The following is a 12,309-nucleotide window of genomic DNA, read 5'->3' on the forward strand; positions in this document are numbered from 1 at the left end:
CATGGCTGAGAAGAAGCTGTCCTGATCAAAGATCTGTACTATACCCTGAGTTGTTTCTGACTTTGAATTGTAACCTGTCACTTCCCTAACTACCTCTGTAATCATGAATAGTGTCTATGACTTACGTGTGGCCGTGGCAATGCATTATTTCTGAGCCCAGCAGAAAAACAGAGAGCACCCAGGTGAGAAGTAGACAGTACTGTGGCAAAGAACGCTGAGACCAGAATTGGTGAGAAAGGTTGGAAGGTGGAGGCAAGGCTGACCTCTGCTTCATAGGAATCAGCCTTACGTTGTTGATCTTGACTCTCTTTCCCTCTTGTGAAGTTAGAAGGGGTCAGACATCACATTGTTCCTGTCCTGTTCTAGTCTTTTCACATCCAGAGGAAGCAAGATGAAGTCTCATGTTTTACAACTCTATGTTGTAGAGCACCATCAAATTATTTGTGTAAAATCCTACAACCCTCTCCAAAGATTTCATTATATTTGTTTGAAAAGTGAATATAGCTGAGGTGCATTTTGATAGTAGTACTGAGATGAAAGACTCATTCTCACTTTATTGGGCTATGTTGTTGGGTTGTTTTTCAATATTCATTGCTTTGGGGGGCAACCATTTTAGAAATCTTCTAAGGAAATCCTATCATTTAATTAGACACATTACAAAAAATGATTATGCTGTAGGTACTAGTTGGTGGGAGGTTGTTGAAGATGGAAATCATAGAGTGAACCTAAGAACGTGGCTATTATTACACTAGAAAGGTCAGGGGTTGCTGTTTCCAGCTGATTAAATGAATTGCACAGCAACTGGGGAAAGGAGTACAATCCTTAGCAATTTTTCTTTTTCATAGATCCACACGCACTGCTGTATTAGTTGCCATTGAATTGGCTTTGACTCATAGCCACATCATGAATAAATGGACCCAAACAATTCCCGGTCCTGCGCCATCTTCACAATTGTGGATATGTTTGAGCCCGTCGTTACAGTGATTGTGTCTGACTATCTCAGGGAGGCTGACTCTCATTTTTGCTACCGCGCTCCCCCATCACACCTTTACTTTAGCAAGCATGATGTTCTGTTTAATGAGTGGTCTTTCCTGCTGTCCTGTCCTAGTTTAAAAGATTTTTTTATCCAACGTAAACAAGATGAAGTCTCATCACCCTTTATTCTGGCTGTACCTCTTGCAAGACAGATGTGCTTCTCCTCCGGCTGTCCACAGTGTATTCGGTATTCTCTGCCAGTACGGCAGTTCAAGCCCTCCAGTCCTCCACTTTTACAGTCCAGCTTTCACCTCCACATGAAGAGACGGAAAATACTATTGCTTGGGTCAGGCACACCTTACTCTCCAGGTCATTTTTGTTTTTTAGTGCAGTGATATCTCGGGTGTGGAATGGCTCCAAGCTCCAAATTTCCACTACTCGAACAGCAAAGTTCAAAAAAGAGCTCCTTGATGTTCATAAGTCTGCTAGATAGCTGAACTGAAAACCTGCCTTGAAAGAACCTGTACAGGCAATGAATGTACAAATGCGCTTTACACAATTGATGTATGTATGGATTGTGATAAGAGTTGTCTGGGCCCCTAATGAAATGATTACATAAAAAAAAAAGATAAACTAAAATTTTTTAAAAAAGAAAAAATCTGTACAAGTCAAGAGTGAGACATGTGTCTTGTCTCGCCACGGACACTAAGCAACGCTCTAGCTCAGACAACACACAGTGCTTGTGTTAGTGCATTAAAACATTTATCATTGTGCTTCTTCTTCTTTTTTTTTTTTAACTTTCTTTTCATAGACTATCATAACCATGGCTCCAAAGAAAGTTAGTGATACCAGCAATAAAGCTAAGGGGGAAACTGTGAGAAACACGATAGAGTTAAAGAAAGAAATCATTGTGAAAGTTGAATCAAGTTGTTGCTTGTCTGACTTGGCAGCAGAATACAACATGGCTAAGTTGCCATTATCAACATTTTTGAGGGAAAAAAAGAAAAGAAGTGATTAAAGCAACTAATGAAGCAAAGGATGTGAAACCGTTAACCATGAAACAAAGAACCGAGACCACTGAAGAAGTTGAGAAGTTACTGTTAGTTTGGATAAATCAGAAACAACTTGATAATGATAGCATAGCCTAGACAGAGATATGCAAGAAGGCTGAAGGCCTTCACAGTGATTTGCAGTCCTGGGAAATGAATTTATAAGTTTAATTTGGAGGCCTCAGAATCAATTACTTTGTTTTCCATTATTTTTTATGGGAAATATATGTTTAGTTCTCAAGCTTTTCAGTGTTCAAACATGAATTTGGAATGAATTGAGTTTGACAACTGAGGTATCCCTATACTTTAAAGAGTATTTTTTTTAAATCATTTTATTGGGAGCTCTTACAGATATCATAAATTCCATAGTTCAAATACATCGAGCAGTATTGTACAATTGCTACTACAATCAGTTTCAAACATTTTCTTTCTTCTTAAATTCCTTGATATCAACTCCCCTTTGTCCCTTCCCTCCCCTACCATACCACCAGGAACCCTTATTTTATTTTATTTTTATTTTTGCCATATCTTACACAATCCAATATATCCATTCATATACAATTCTGTTCTTCAACTGAGTGTGGGGTTATGCAGTCATCAATGCTATCAGCTCCCCATTTCTCCATTCCCCCTTCCTCCTCTCTTCCTATACCCTCAGGGAACCATTACTCCTGTTACTGTCTCTGAAGGGTTATCCATCTTGACTTTCATTTACTGAATGATCTTAAATATACAAATGAACATTTGCAAGTATAACATGATTAATGAGGGAAAACAAACTATAATAAGGAGAGGAAATACTAAAGAACTAGAAGATAGTTACATGATTTATCATTGCCATACTGCACCTTGGATTTATCATCCCTTCCAAAGGCAGGGGGGTTTTTGATCCCCTTTTTTCAAAACCATGTTTGAAAGCAGTGAAGGTGATGTTGTTGTTGTTGTTGTTTTTGACACATTATGCATAGAATGGGGCATGACTTTCTCAGTTAAAGAGTTCTTTTATATACATTTTCCCAACGCAATGCCTCCTTGGATTTCTTGACTGCTTCTTTCATGGGTGTTGATTGTTGATCCAAGGAGAATAAAATTCTTGTCAACTTCAAGTTATTTGCCATTTATCATGGTGTTTATTGATCCAGTTGGTGAAAATTCACACTTTCTTTATAGAAAACTTTGTGGAAAGCAATTTCACTGATAAGCCAGATAAGAGGCTATTTCTCCAAACACCAGCTAGTCTCTACCATTGTGTGATAGTGCTGATCCACAGTGCAGAGATGAGATGTACAGAGTGAGCAGGGGTTCTCATCCGAGTGCATCCAGTATATCAGCTGCTTGTATGGCTTTGAGGATTAAAGCTCTCACATGATCTGTCCCTCTTGCCCAGAGACAAAACTTTTAACTAGGTTTTCTTCCTCCAAGTTATATATTCCTAGTTGTGAATGTTTATTTCTCACCCATTTATAACACCAGTTTCAGTGTCTACTGAGGAAAAGAAACTGAACATTTTAAAGATAGGATAACTACATGAGTTTTAATCCCAAGGAAGCCCACCCATTTCAGTGGGATTTACTCCCAGGAAAGCATTGAAGGAACTAAGGAGTCTGTGCCTATAACAAGAACCTGGGGAACGTGAAGTCAAGCCATAGCTGTGGCTGTGAGCTGATCATCACAGCAGTGATCCAGGCTTTGTTCTAGAATCTTTGAAGTTGTCGGTGCCTCTTGCTGCCGCAGATTGCCCACAGTGAAAGGGCCGTGGAACTACCCTGCTACACCCTAGAAGTAAACAAGCAGGCTCTCCACAGTGTTCCTCCAACACTGTGTTCATCTATAGCCTATCTGACCAGCCTATTGTGGAAAAACAGGAGCAGTTTCCTTCATCCCTAAAAGCCCTCACACCTGCCTGATGAGTCACTGCTTTCTCAGATAAAACCAACTTTTTCCAGATGAAAAGATGAGACTCCCAGAAAGGAAAGACAATATCTGATCTTCATATATGACCACCCACTTCAATAAAGGGAAAATTGTGCTAAATGTATTTCCAAGAACAAAATTAAGAAGAAATAAAGATTGACTGTTCCATCCTGTTGAGTTTGTGAGAATGACCTATGGTATTGCTAAAATTGAGGAAAAGGTTCCAAATCCTATGACACATTATGCATAGAATGCATACAAAATAATTTTTTAAATAAAGAAACTGGAAGTAATTACATTGCTATTCAATTCAACTGTTTGCTATTACCAAGTAGAAACCAGGGGCTCATGAGTTAATTTAGTTCAGTTATAGAGAAATAACATATCTTAGCTTCTTGGACTTTTGTAATTGTAAAAGTTTATACCTCAACCCATTTTAGCATAAATTCAGTCTGTTACTTTAAAAAGGTTTTAACTCGAATTTTAGAAGGAGAGGCTTGCTATCCTCTTAAAGGAATTTCTATCAGCAGTCCAGGTCTTGGAACAATGTTTCTAAGAGGTGTAGCGGTGGGCATTGTAGCTGTCACCCTCACAGCTACTGCATCTTCCTTCATGGTGAAGCAGCCATCGCATCATCAGGGTAATTCCACTACCATTGTTTCAGGGGTTAGTTTAGGAGAACTGATCAGCCTTGTGATCTTTCGTTGGCCAGAGGGTTGGAATATGGGTGATCCAGGCAGCCTCTAGGGCAATCTCCTCTTCAGGAGTCATGGGACGGCCCGTCCTCTTTCTGGAGATGAACAGGGAAGCTTGGCAGGAGTCTTTGGGTGAACTGACAAAGTGGAGGAAAATGTCACGTGAGTTACTAAATCCAGCCAATGCAGAGTCCACTCCTTTTGGACTTCCCAGCACTGAGCTCATAGACCCCTTTTATTGCTCAGCTCAGTTTGAATGAGGTCAAACACCCCTGACATGTTACATAGGTAGAAAAAGAGGTGAGTTTAGTTCTTACATCTCAATGTATGACTAAGGTGGATCTTACAATAGCTTGGAGTCCCTGGGTTGTATAAATGGTTAGCACACTAATTGACAAACAAAAGTTCAGAGGGTTGGATCCACCCAGAGACATCTTGGAAGAAGAACCTGGCATCTACTTCCAAAATATCTGCCATTGAAAACCCCGTGGGGCTCTGGTTTACTCCGGGACACACTCAGGCCACCATCAGCTGCGCTGACTCACAAGCAGCTCCTCATCAAAACTACTTCCTGGTTCACCAAAGTTATCACATTATAATCTCTCTCTCTCTCTCTCTCTCTCTCTCTCTCTCTCTCTCTCTCTCAGGGTCTTGATAAGAAAACCCAATAAAGGAACAAAAGCAAGATCTATATGAAGTGAAAATGTCCAGTGTTTCTCTTAGTTTTCACATTTCTCATTTATCCTCCTCCAACGATAATGTGACAGTTCTCCTAGCGATCTCTGCCCTGTGGCTCTATTTTCTGTTTCCTTCCTCTCCTTCCCCCTCTATTATTGCTCAAGGAGAGGTAGGAAGACCAGGAAGTGGAGGAGGAGGCAGGGGAGCAGCCTGAGGAGGAGGGGGAGGAGGAGGGAAGGAAGAAGAGAGAAATAAGAGGAAGGCAGGGAGGCCGGCAACCAGGGGTTGGCAAGAACACCCTGCTTCAGGTCAGGTGAGTGGCACATTCCTTATTAGCTCTTACATAAAACCAAGAATGTGTGCTCCCATTGTTCAGCGTTCCTGAGAACAAATTCCAGTGCCTGCTTCTGACCAGGGGCTGCAAGCAGCGGAACATAATGCAAGGGGATTGTTGGATCTGTTTTGGATAGCAGGGCGGGCGGCGAAATGATTATTAGATTTCACTCACCTCGTTGCTCTCTAACGACCACTCCTGAACTCTCAGGGTAACCTTCCAGACCAGAGTTTGGAACAACCCAGTGACTAGAACACTTATCGAAGTGCAAACATTTACTTTACAATCTGGCAGTTAAAAATAAGCTGCCAGAGGCACCAAGTGCGTCAGGGAAGGCTGTGTCCTGCTTGGTGTACGGTGTCCCCGAGACTCCCTCCTGGAGGCCTCCTTGCTCACCTTCTTTTATTTCCTTCCTGGGGTTGCAACTTGGCGGTGTTCAAAGAGGACACTGTCTTAGGGGTCGTATTTGCAAGGTCTGGTCCTTTCCCATTTACTCTGTGCCTCTTGGAACTCAAAACCCTCCAAACCTCCCTGCCATCCAGTCCACTGCAATTCACAGTGACCCTCTAGGACTGAGTAGAACTGTCCCTGTGCCTCCCCAACGCTGTACATCTTCATGGGCCTCTCTCCTGTGGAGGGGCCAGTGGGTTTGAACTGCTAACCTTGTAGTCAACAGCACAATGCATAGCCCTCTATGCCACGAGGGCTCCTTTGCAACTTGGAAGAGGAGGCAAGTTGTACACGGGCTAGTGCATAAGGGGCAGTGCCGTTGAACTGAGTAGCATTTATATTTTCTGTCCAGAGGCATGTACAGTCAAGAAAAGAGCTGTGATTCCCAAGGCTTGGCTTTAGCTCACAAATCTCTCTCTGAGGTCAGGAAGAACTCTGTGTGTCCTAGTCCAGGCTGCTCATTTCTAGAGACTTCACCATGGGATAAGGTTCAGGGAATGGCAGTGACCATGAGAAGGAGGCAGCAGATTATTTTCAGATGTTGAATATGGGTGGAGGTGGGGGGGCGGGTATTGCCCATGCTGAATAAGGAAAGAAATTTTAGTGCTACATCCTGCTATTGTTAAGCTGCCATTGATCGCCACACCTTTTGTACGACAGAACAAAACGTTGTCCAGCCCTGCATCAACTTAATTTTGTTGGTAGGTGTGGTAGTTACATAATTTCATGTCAACTGGTGCCTCCTTGTGGGTGTGGCCTCTCATAAGGAGGGCCCTGGGGACGTACGTCCCCCTTGCTCTCTGCTTTCACCTTCCTGCTGGCGGACTTGATTGCTGCCAGAGCTACCACCACTGGATCCACAAGACTCTGCACTCACCAGCCTGTGATCTTCCTGCAATCTGCATCATCGCATGTGACTACGTGAGTCTGAAGAGGGACTCTTGGACTAGTATTGGACTGATGAACTTGAGTTGGACCGGGCGGGCACAGTTTCAAGATCCATAATTACGTCTCGATCTAAAACTCTTTCTTATACATATATGAGTGTTCCTGGATTCGTTTCTCTGATCAGCACGACCTAACACAGGTTTACCTGTATTGTTGTGGCTATAACAATGCCTTCCAACATAAGAGGCTCATCTTCCAACACTCTATGGGAAAATATTCTGTTCTGATCCCAAAGGTTTTCAGTGACTAATTTTTGGAAGCAGATCGCCTGTCTTTTCTTCACAATCAGTCTTAGTCTGGAAGTTCCACTGAACCCGATCCACCCTGGATAAGCCAGTTAGTATCTGAAATGTCAGTGACCTGTTTTTGGCATCATAAGTCACCACATGCAAGCCACCATAGCGAGATGAACTTACAGACGGATGATGCAACCACTTGCTGGTAGAGCTAAATTGGGATAGGTTCTGGAAATAATCACATTTAAAAACTCTACTGAAAGAGCTCTTAAAAAAAAATCCAATCAGAACATGGGCAAAATTTATGAAGAGACAACCAGCCAAGGAAGATATAAACCCAAACTAAATTCATTGCTGTGGGGTCCATTCTGATTGATAGCAACCATACCGGGCATGATAGAGCTGCCATCGTGTGTTCCCTGAACTGTAATTCTGTATGGGAGAAGAGAGCCTCAGCTTTCTCCCTCAGAGTGGCTGGTGGTTTCGAACAGCCAACCTTCCCTGTTAACAGCCCAATGCACATACCACTAAACACATGAAAGGACATCCAACTTAACCAGTCATTCAAGAAATGAAAATTAAGGCTGTGAGAAGATCTCACTACACATTTATCAGGATGGCTAAGAGAGTTAAATAGTGATGCTACTAGATGCTGGAGAAATGGGATCGCTCATGCACTGACGATAGAATGTAAAATGGCACAGTTATCGCAGACAATAATCTCACAGTTTCTTATGAAACTAAGCACTCAATGACTACATGACCCAACAACGGGACTCTTGGCTATCCCCAACAAATAAAGACTTACATGCACAAAAACACCTGTCCACGACTGTCTCTAACAGCTTCCATTGATAATAGCCCCAAAAGGGAAGCAAGCAAAATGCCCTTTAATAAACAGGCCAGCCCTTAAACTAACTGGCACCTTCTTGCCATGGGACGCTACTCAAGAATGAACTATTGGTACACTAAATTTGGATAGATGACATTACACTGAGTACAGTCACTCACAAGAGATCATACACCAAACGATTCCTTTTATGAAACTATCAAAATGACAAAATAGAGAGACGGAAAGCAGCTCCGTGGTTATCAGAGCGTAGAGATCGGGAGGGTGAGCACAGGTTTGACAGGTGCAGCAAGGGGAGATATTTAGGGTGCTGAAATAGTCCTGCATCTTGATTGTACTGGTGGCCATACAAGTATGTGATGAAAGGACATGGAACTACACACACACGTTGTATGTTGGTTCTGAAGTTATCCTATAATTACGTGAGATGGAACCACTGGGGGAAACTGAGTCGAAGGTACTGAACTACTTTTGCAACTTCCAGTAAATCTATAGTTATTTCTAAAAAGTCTTTTTTAGACTCTACTGAGGATCACTGGACCTAAGCCAGATATCGCCCACGCCTGTGGTTTTGACTGCCCCGCATCTATTCATTTACCACCTCCTGCTAACAGACCCGCTTCTTTCTACTCTTGTCCCAGCGAGTCCAGGAAATTGGAATGGGCCCAGACCTAAGCAGTCAGCACACCATTCTCCGATCATGCTGTCTAGACTGGATCTTTTCTGAAATGCTTGGACAGAGATGACGGCTCTTTTGTGGTGGCTTCTCATCTGGAGGGATGGAGGCCTGGAAAGCGCACGGCAGTGCCGGAAGGGTAGCATCAAGCAAGCAGCAGGGAGACTGTAGACTGAAAGATACTAGCCCCAGAGGCAAGCCCTGTGGCTCAGGCCCTGCCCCTTGCCAGGCCTCTCTTTGGCCTGTTTTGTTTGTGAGTCAGTACACCTCCTTTCTCCTTTTTCATGAGCCTGAATCAACTTGAGTTGATTTCCTAACTGAGATGCCCCCGACAGACCAAAATCTCCATGTCTCTCCCTACAGGGATCTAGGTATAAGGCCTGTGGTTTCTTCCCTGCTCACAATGCGGTGCGAAAACAGTGGAAAGACTCCTGTGATCCAGAGGCACCAGCTCTGCCCCTGGGCAGCCTGAGATCTAGGCCTTAGGTGAATACTAGCTTTCTGAAGTCCCTTTCATCATATTCCAAATGGGAATAATAACCACCATATCTACCCACAAGAAATTTTAAAAAACCAACCGAACCCCCGTTTTCCAGTTGGTTCTGACTCAATAGCAACCCTACAGGACAGGGTAGAATTGTTCCTTAGGATAACCAAGAGTGCTAATCGCTACAAAAACATATGACCTCATCTTTCTTCCAAGGAGATGCTGGTGGATTTGAACCACTGGCCTTGAGGTGAACAATCCAACACTTAACCCACAGAGCCACACAGCAGGTTAGGAGGGACAGTCAGACAAAGACTATAGAAGCATGTTCCAGATAAAACGCAGCTACAAGCGTGCAATGTGAATGGTGATGATCTTGCATACCTCCTGCTACATGCAGGCCATCACCTTATTTACTCATGTAAATAATGCTCCCTCCACAGTGATTTCACACCTGTGTTCAGTCAACCAAACCAAACCAAACCTGAGAAGTAATCGGACAGCTCTCATTACCTCACTCTTTTTCCCTGGTTCTACTTCCTGTGACCTCTAGCCAGCTAGCTAGCTTTTTCTACCATCTTGCCCTGTTTAGTTATCTTTCTGCTTGATGATGATGATTTTTTAGAAATAATTTTATTAAGGGCTCTTACAGCTCTTATAACAATCCATATATCAATTGTCACAAGTGCATGTGTACATATGTTGCCATCATCCTTTTTAAAACATTTTCTTTCTACTTCAGCCCTTGGTATCAGCTCCTAGTTTTTTCCCTCCCACCCTCATGAACTCTTGATAAATTATAAATTATTTCTTCCCCAACAGCAGACAGTGTAAGATATGAAAATAATAGTAATTTATAAATTATCAAAGAGTCACCAGGGTCGGGGGGGCGGGGAGGGGGGGGAGGAAGGGGAAAAAGAAGAGCTGATACTAAGGGCTCAGTAGAAATTAAATGTCTAGAAAATAATGATGGCAACATATGTACAAATGCACTTGATATAATTGATGTATGGATTGTTATAAGAGCTTTAAGAGTCCCCCAAAATGATCTTTTAATTAAAAAATGATAAATTATTATATTTCACATCTATACTGTCTGCTGTCTCCCTTCACCCATGTTTCTGTTGTTCATCCCCCGGGGGTGGGGTCTGTCGGTCATTGCAATTGGGTCCCCTTTCTCCCCCTCCCTCTCACCTTCCCTCTGCCCTCCTGGTATCGCTACTCCCATTACTGGTCCTGAGGGTTTATCTGTCCTGGATTTTGTGTGTCCAGAGCTCTTATGTGTGCCAGTGTACATGCTCCAGTCTAGCCATATCTTTCTGCTTTTTATTGTCTGCTTTACAAAAACAAAAATAAATGCCCCCAAACTAGCTTCTCTCAAAAATGTTCAGAAAGATTCCAAAATGGGCATGAGAAATGTGAGCATCCTTCAGTGTGCTGCATCCTGCTTTGTTTGGGACAGTCTAGTGCGCTGGTGTGCCTGGGACGTGCTCTTTGGGAGCAAACACTGCGCCATTGGACATAGGCCGAATACCTTTCATCAGCTGATCAACTCATAACCTCGCTTCGTGTGGATTTCTGTTCAAACCAGAAAAACAAACTCACTACCTTCAAGATGCCTCTGGCTCACAGCAGCCCTGTAGAACAGAGTATTCCTGCCACTGTGGGTTTCCAAGACTCTAAGTCTTAAGGTGAGTAGAAAGTCATATATTTCTCCCAAGAAACAGCTGGTGGACTCAAACTGCTGATCTTGGGGTTAGCAGCCCAAGATGTAACTCACTACACCACCACGGCTCCTTGTATTTCCGCATAAAGACTCTTACTTAACATACAGGAACGCGCTTCAAAAAGTTCATGGAGAGATGGGATGAAAAGATAGGAGGGTTTTCCCATAAACTTTTGTTGGAAGCCTGCTCAATGGTCCATTCACATTGAAATCTCAGTTAGCAACACTAAAATTCATACTTAAATGAAGCATATCAAGCACATGTATTTTCTCTGTAGGGCACACCACAGCCTTCTTGCATGTATTCTTCAGTATAATTTTAAAAATGGAATATAACCCAAGTATCCATCAACTGAAAAATGTATAAATAAAATGTGGTACACCCATATGATGAAGCATTAAGCAGTCATAAACAGGAATGAAATTTCCATACATGCTACAATGTGGGAGAACCTTGAAAATCTTATGTTGAATGAAATAAACCAGACTGAAAAGACTGTATATTATATGATTCCATTAATTGAAATGTCCAGAGAGGTAAATCGAAACAGAGATGGGGGCATGGTACACACCATTGTAATAGGCACGGGATTTGTTTTTCCGGTGTTAGAAATGCTGTAGAAATAGACAAGCATGATGATTGTACAGCATAGGGAATTTACTAAAACCACTGAATTGTACACTTCAGAATGGTGAGTCTTAAAAAAAACAAACCCCAGAATGGTGAGTCTTAATGGCACATGAACTATATCTCAGCAATAACATAAATTGAAAGTATATTCAATAAAAACAAAACAAAACAAAACAACCCACTTCAATCCCAACAAGTTGATGTCAACTCATAGCAACTCTATAGGACAGGGTAGAACTGTCCCTGTGGGTTCCCACGACTGTAACACTTGATGGGCGTAGACAGTAGCAGCTGGTGGTTTCTAACTGCTTTGCAATTAGCAGCCCACCACAAAGCCCCTACGCCACCAGGGCTCCCATATTCAGTGTGTAAGGAGGGAAAAGAAACATTAGATCTTGGTCCTACACTTGCAGGGCCACCTAAACAACAAAATCACCAACAAAAAGCACAAAAAATGTGGGAAAATATGGCCCTTAAATCATGGAAAGGAGCCTGCATGATCACGAGGTGCCGAAGGGGTCAGTTATCTGGCATCAAAGAACAAAAATCATATTGTGTGCGCACCTCCCCAATACTATTGCTGAAGACAAATGGGTGCACAAACAAATGTGGTGAAGAAAGCTGATGGTGCCCAGCTATCAAAAGATATAGCGTCTGGGG

At 42.6% G+C, this 12,309-nt stretch overlaps 1 long non-coding RNA gene across 1 annotated transcript in view; it reads left to right on the forward strand.

Annotated features, from left to right (window-relative positions):
• The first annotated feature begins 5,537 nt into the window (after positions 1-5,537).
• The window catches only part of LOC123520983, a 22,919-nt gene continuing 16,147 nt past the window's right edge, over positions 5,538-12,309 (forward strand). Inside the window, exon 1 of the long non-coding RNA XR_006679487.1 lies at positions 5,538-5,624. This is a non-coding gene — a long non-coding RNA (uncharacterized LOC123520983). The remainder of the gene's footprint in view (positions 5,625-12,309) is intronic.

This window comes from Echinops telfairi, unplaced genomic scaffold (genome assembly GCF_000313985.2).
Source record: "Echinops telfairi isolate 266 unplaced genomic scaffold, ASM31398v2 ScPeMD7_7468;HRSCAF=8506_0, whole genome shotgun sequence".
In the NCBI taxonomy this organism is placed as follows: Eukaryota; Metazoa; Chordata; class Mammalia; order Afrosoricida; family Tenrecidae; genus Echinops; species Echinops telfairi.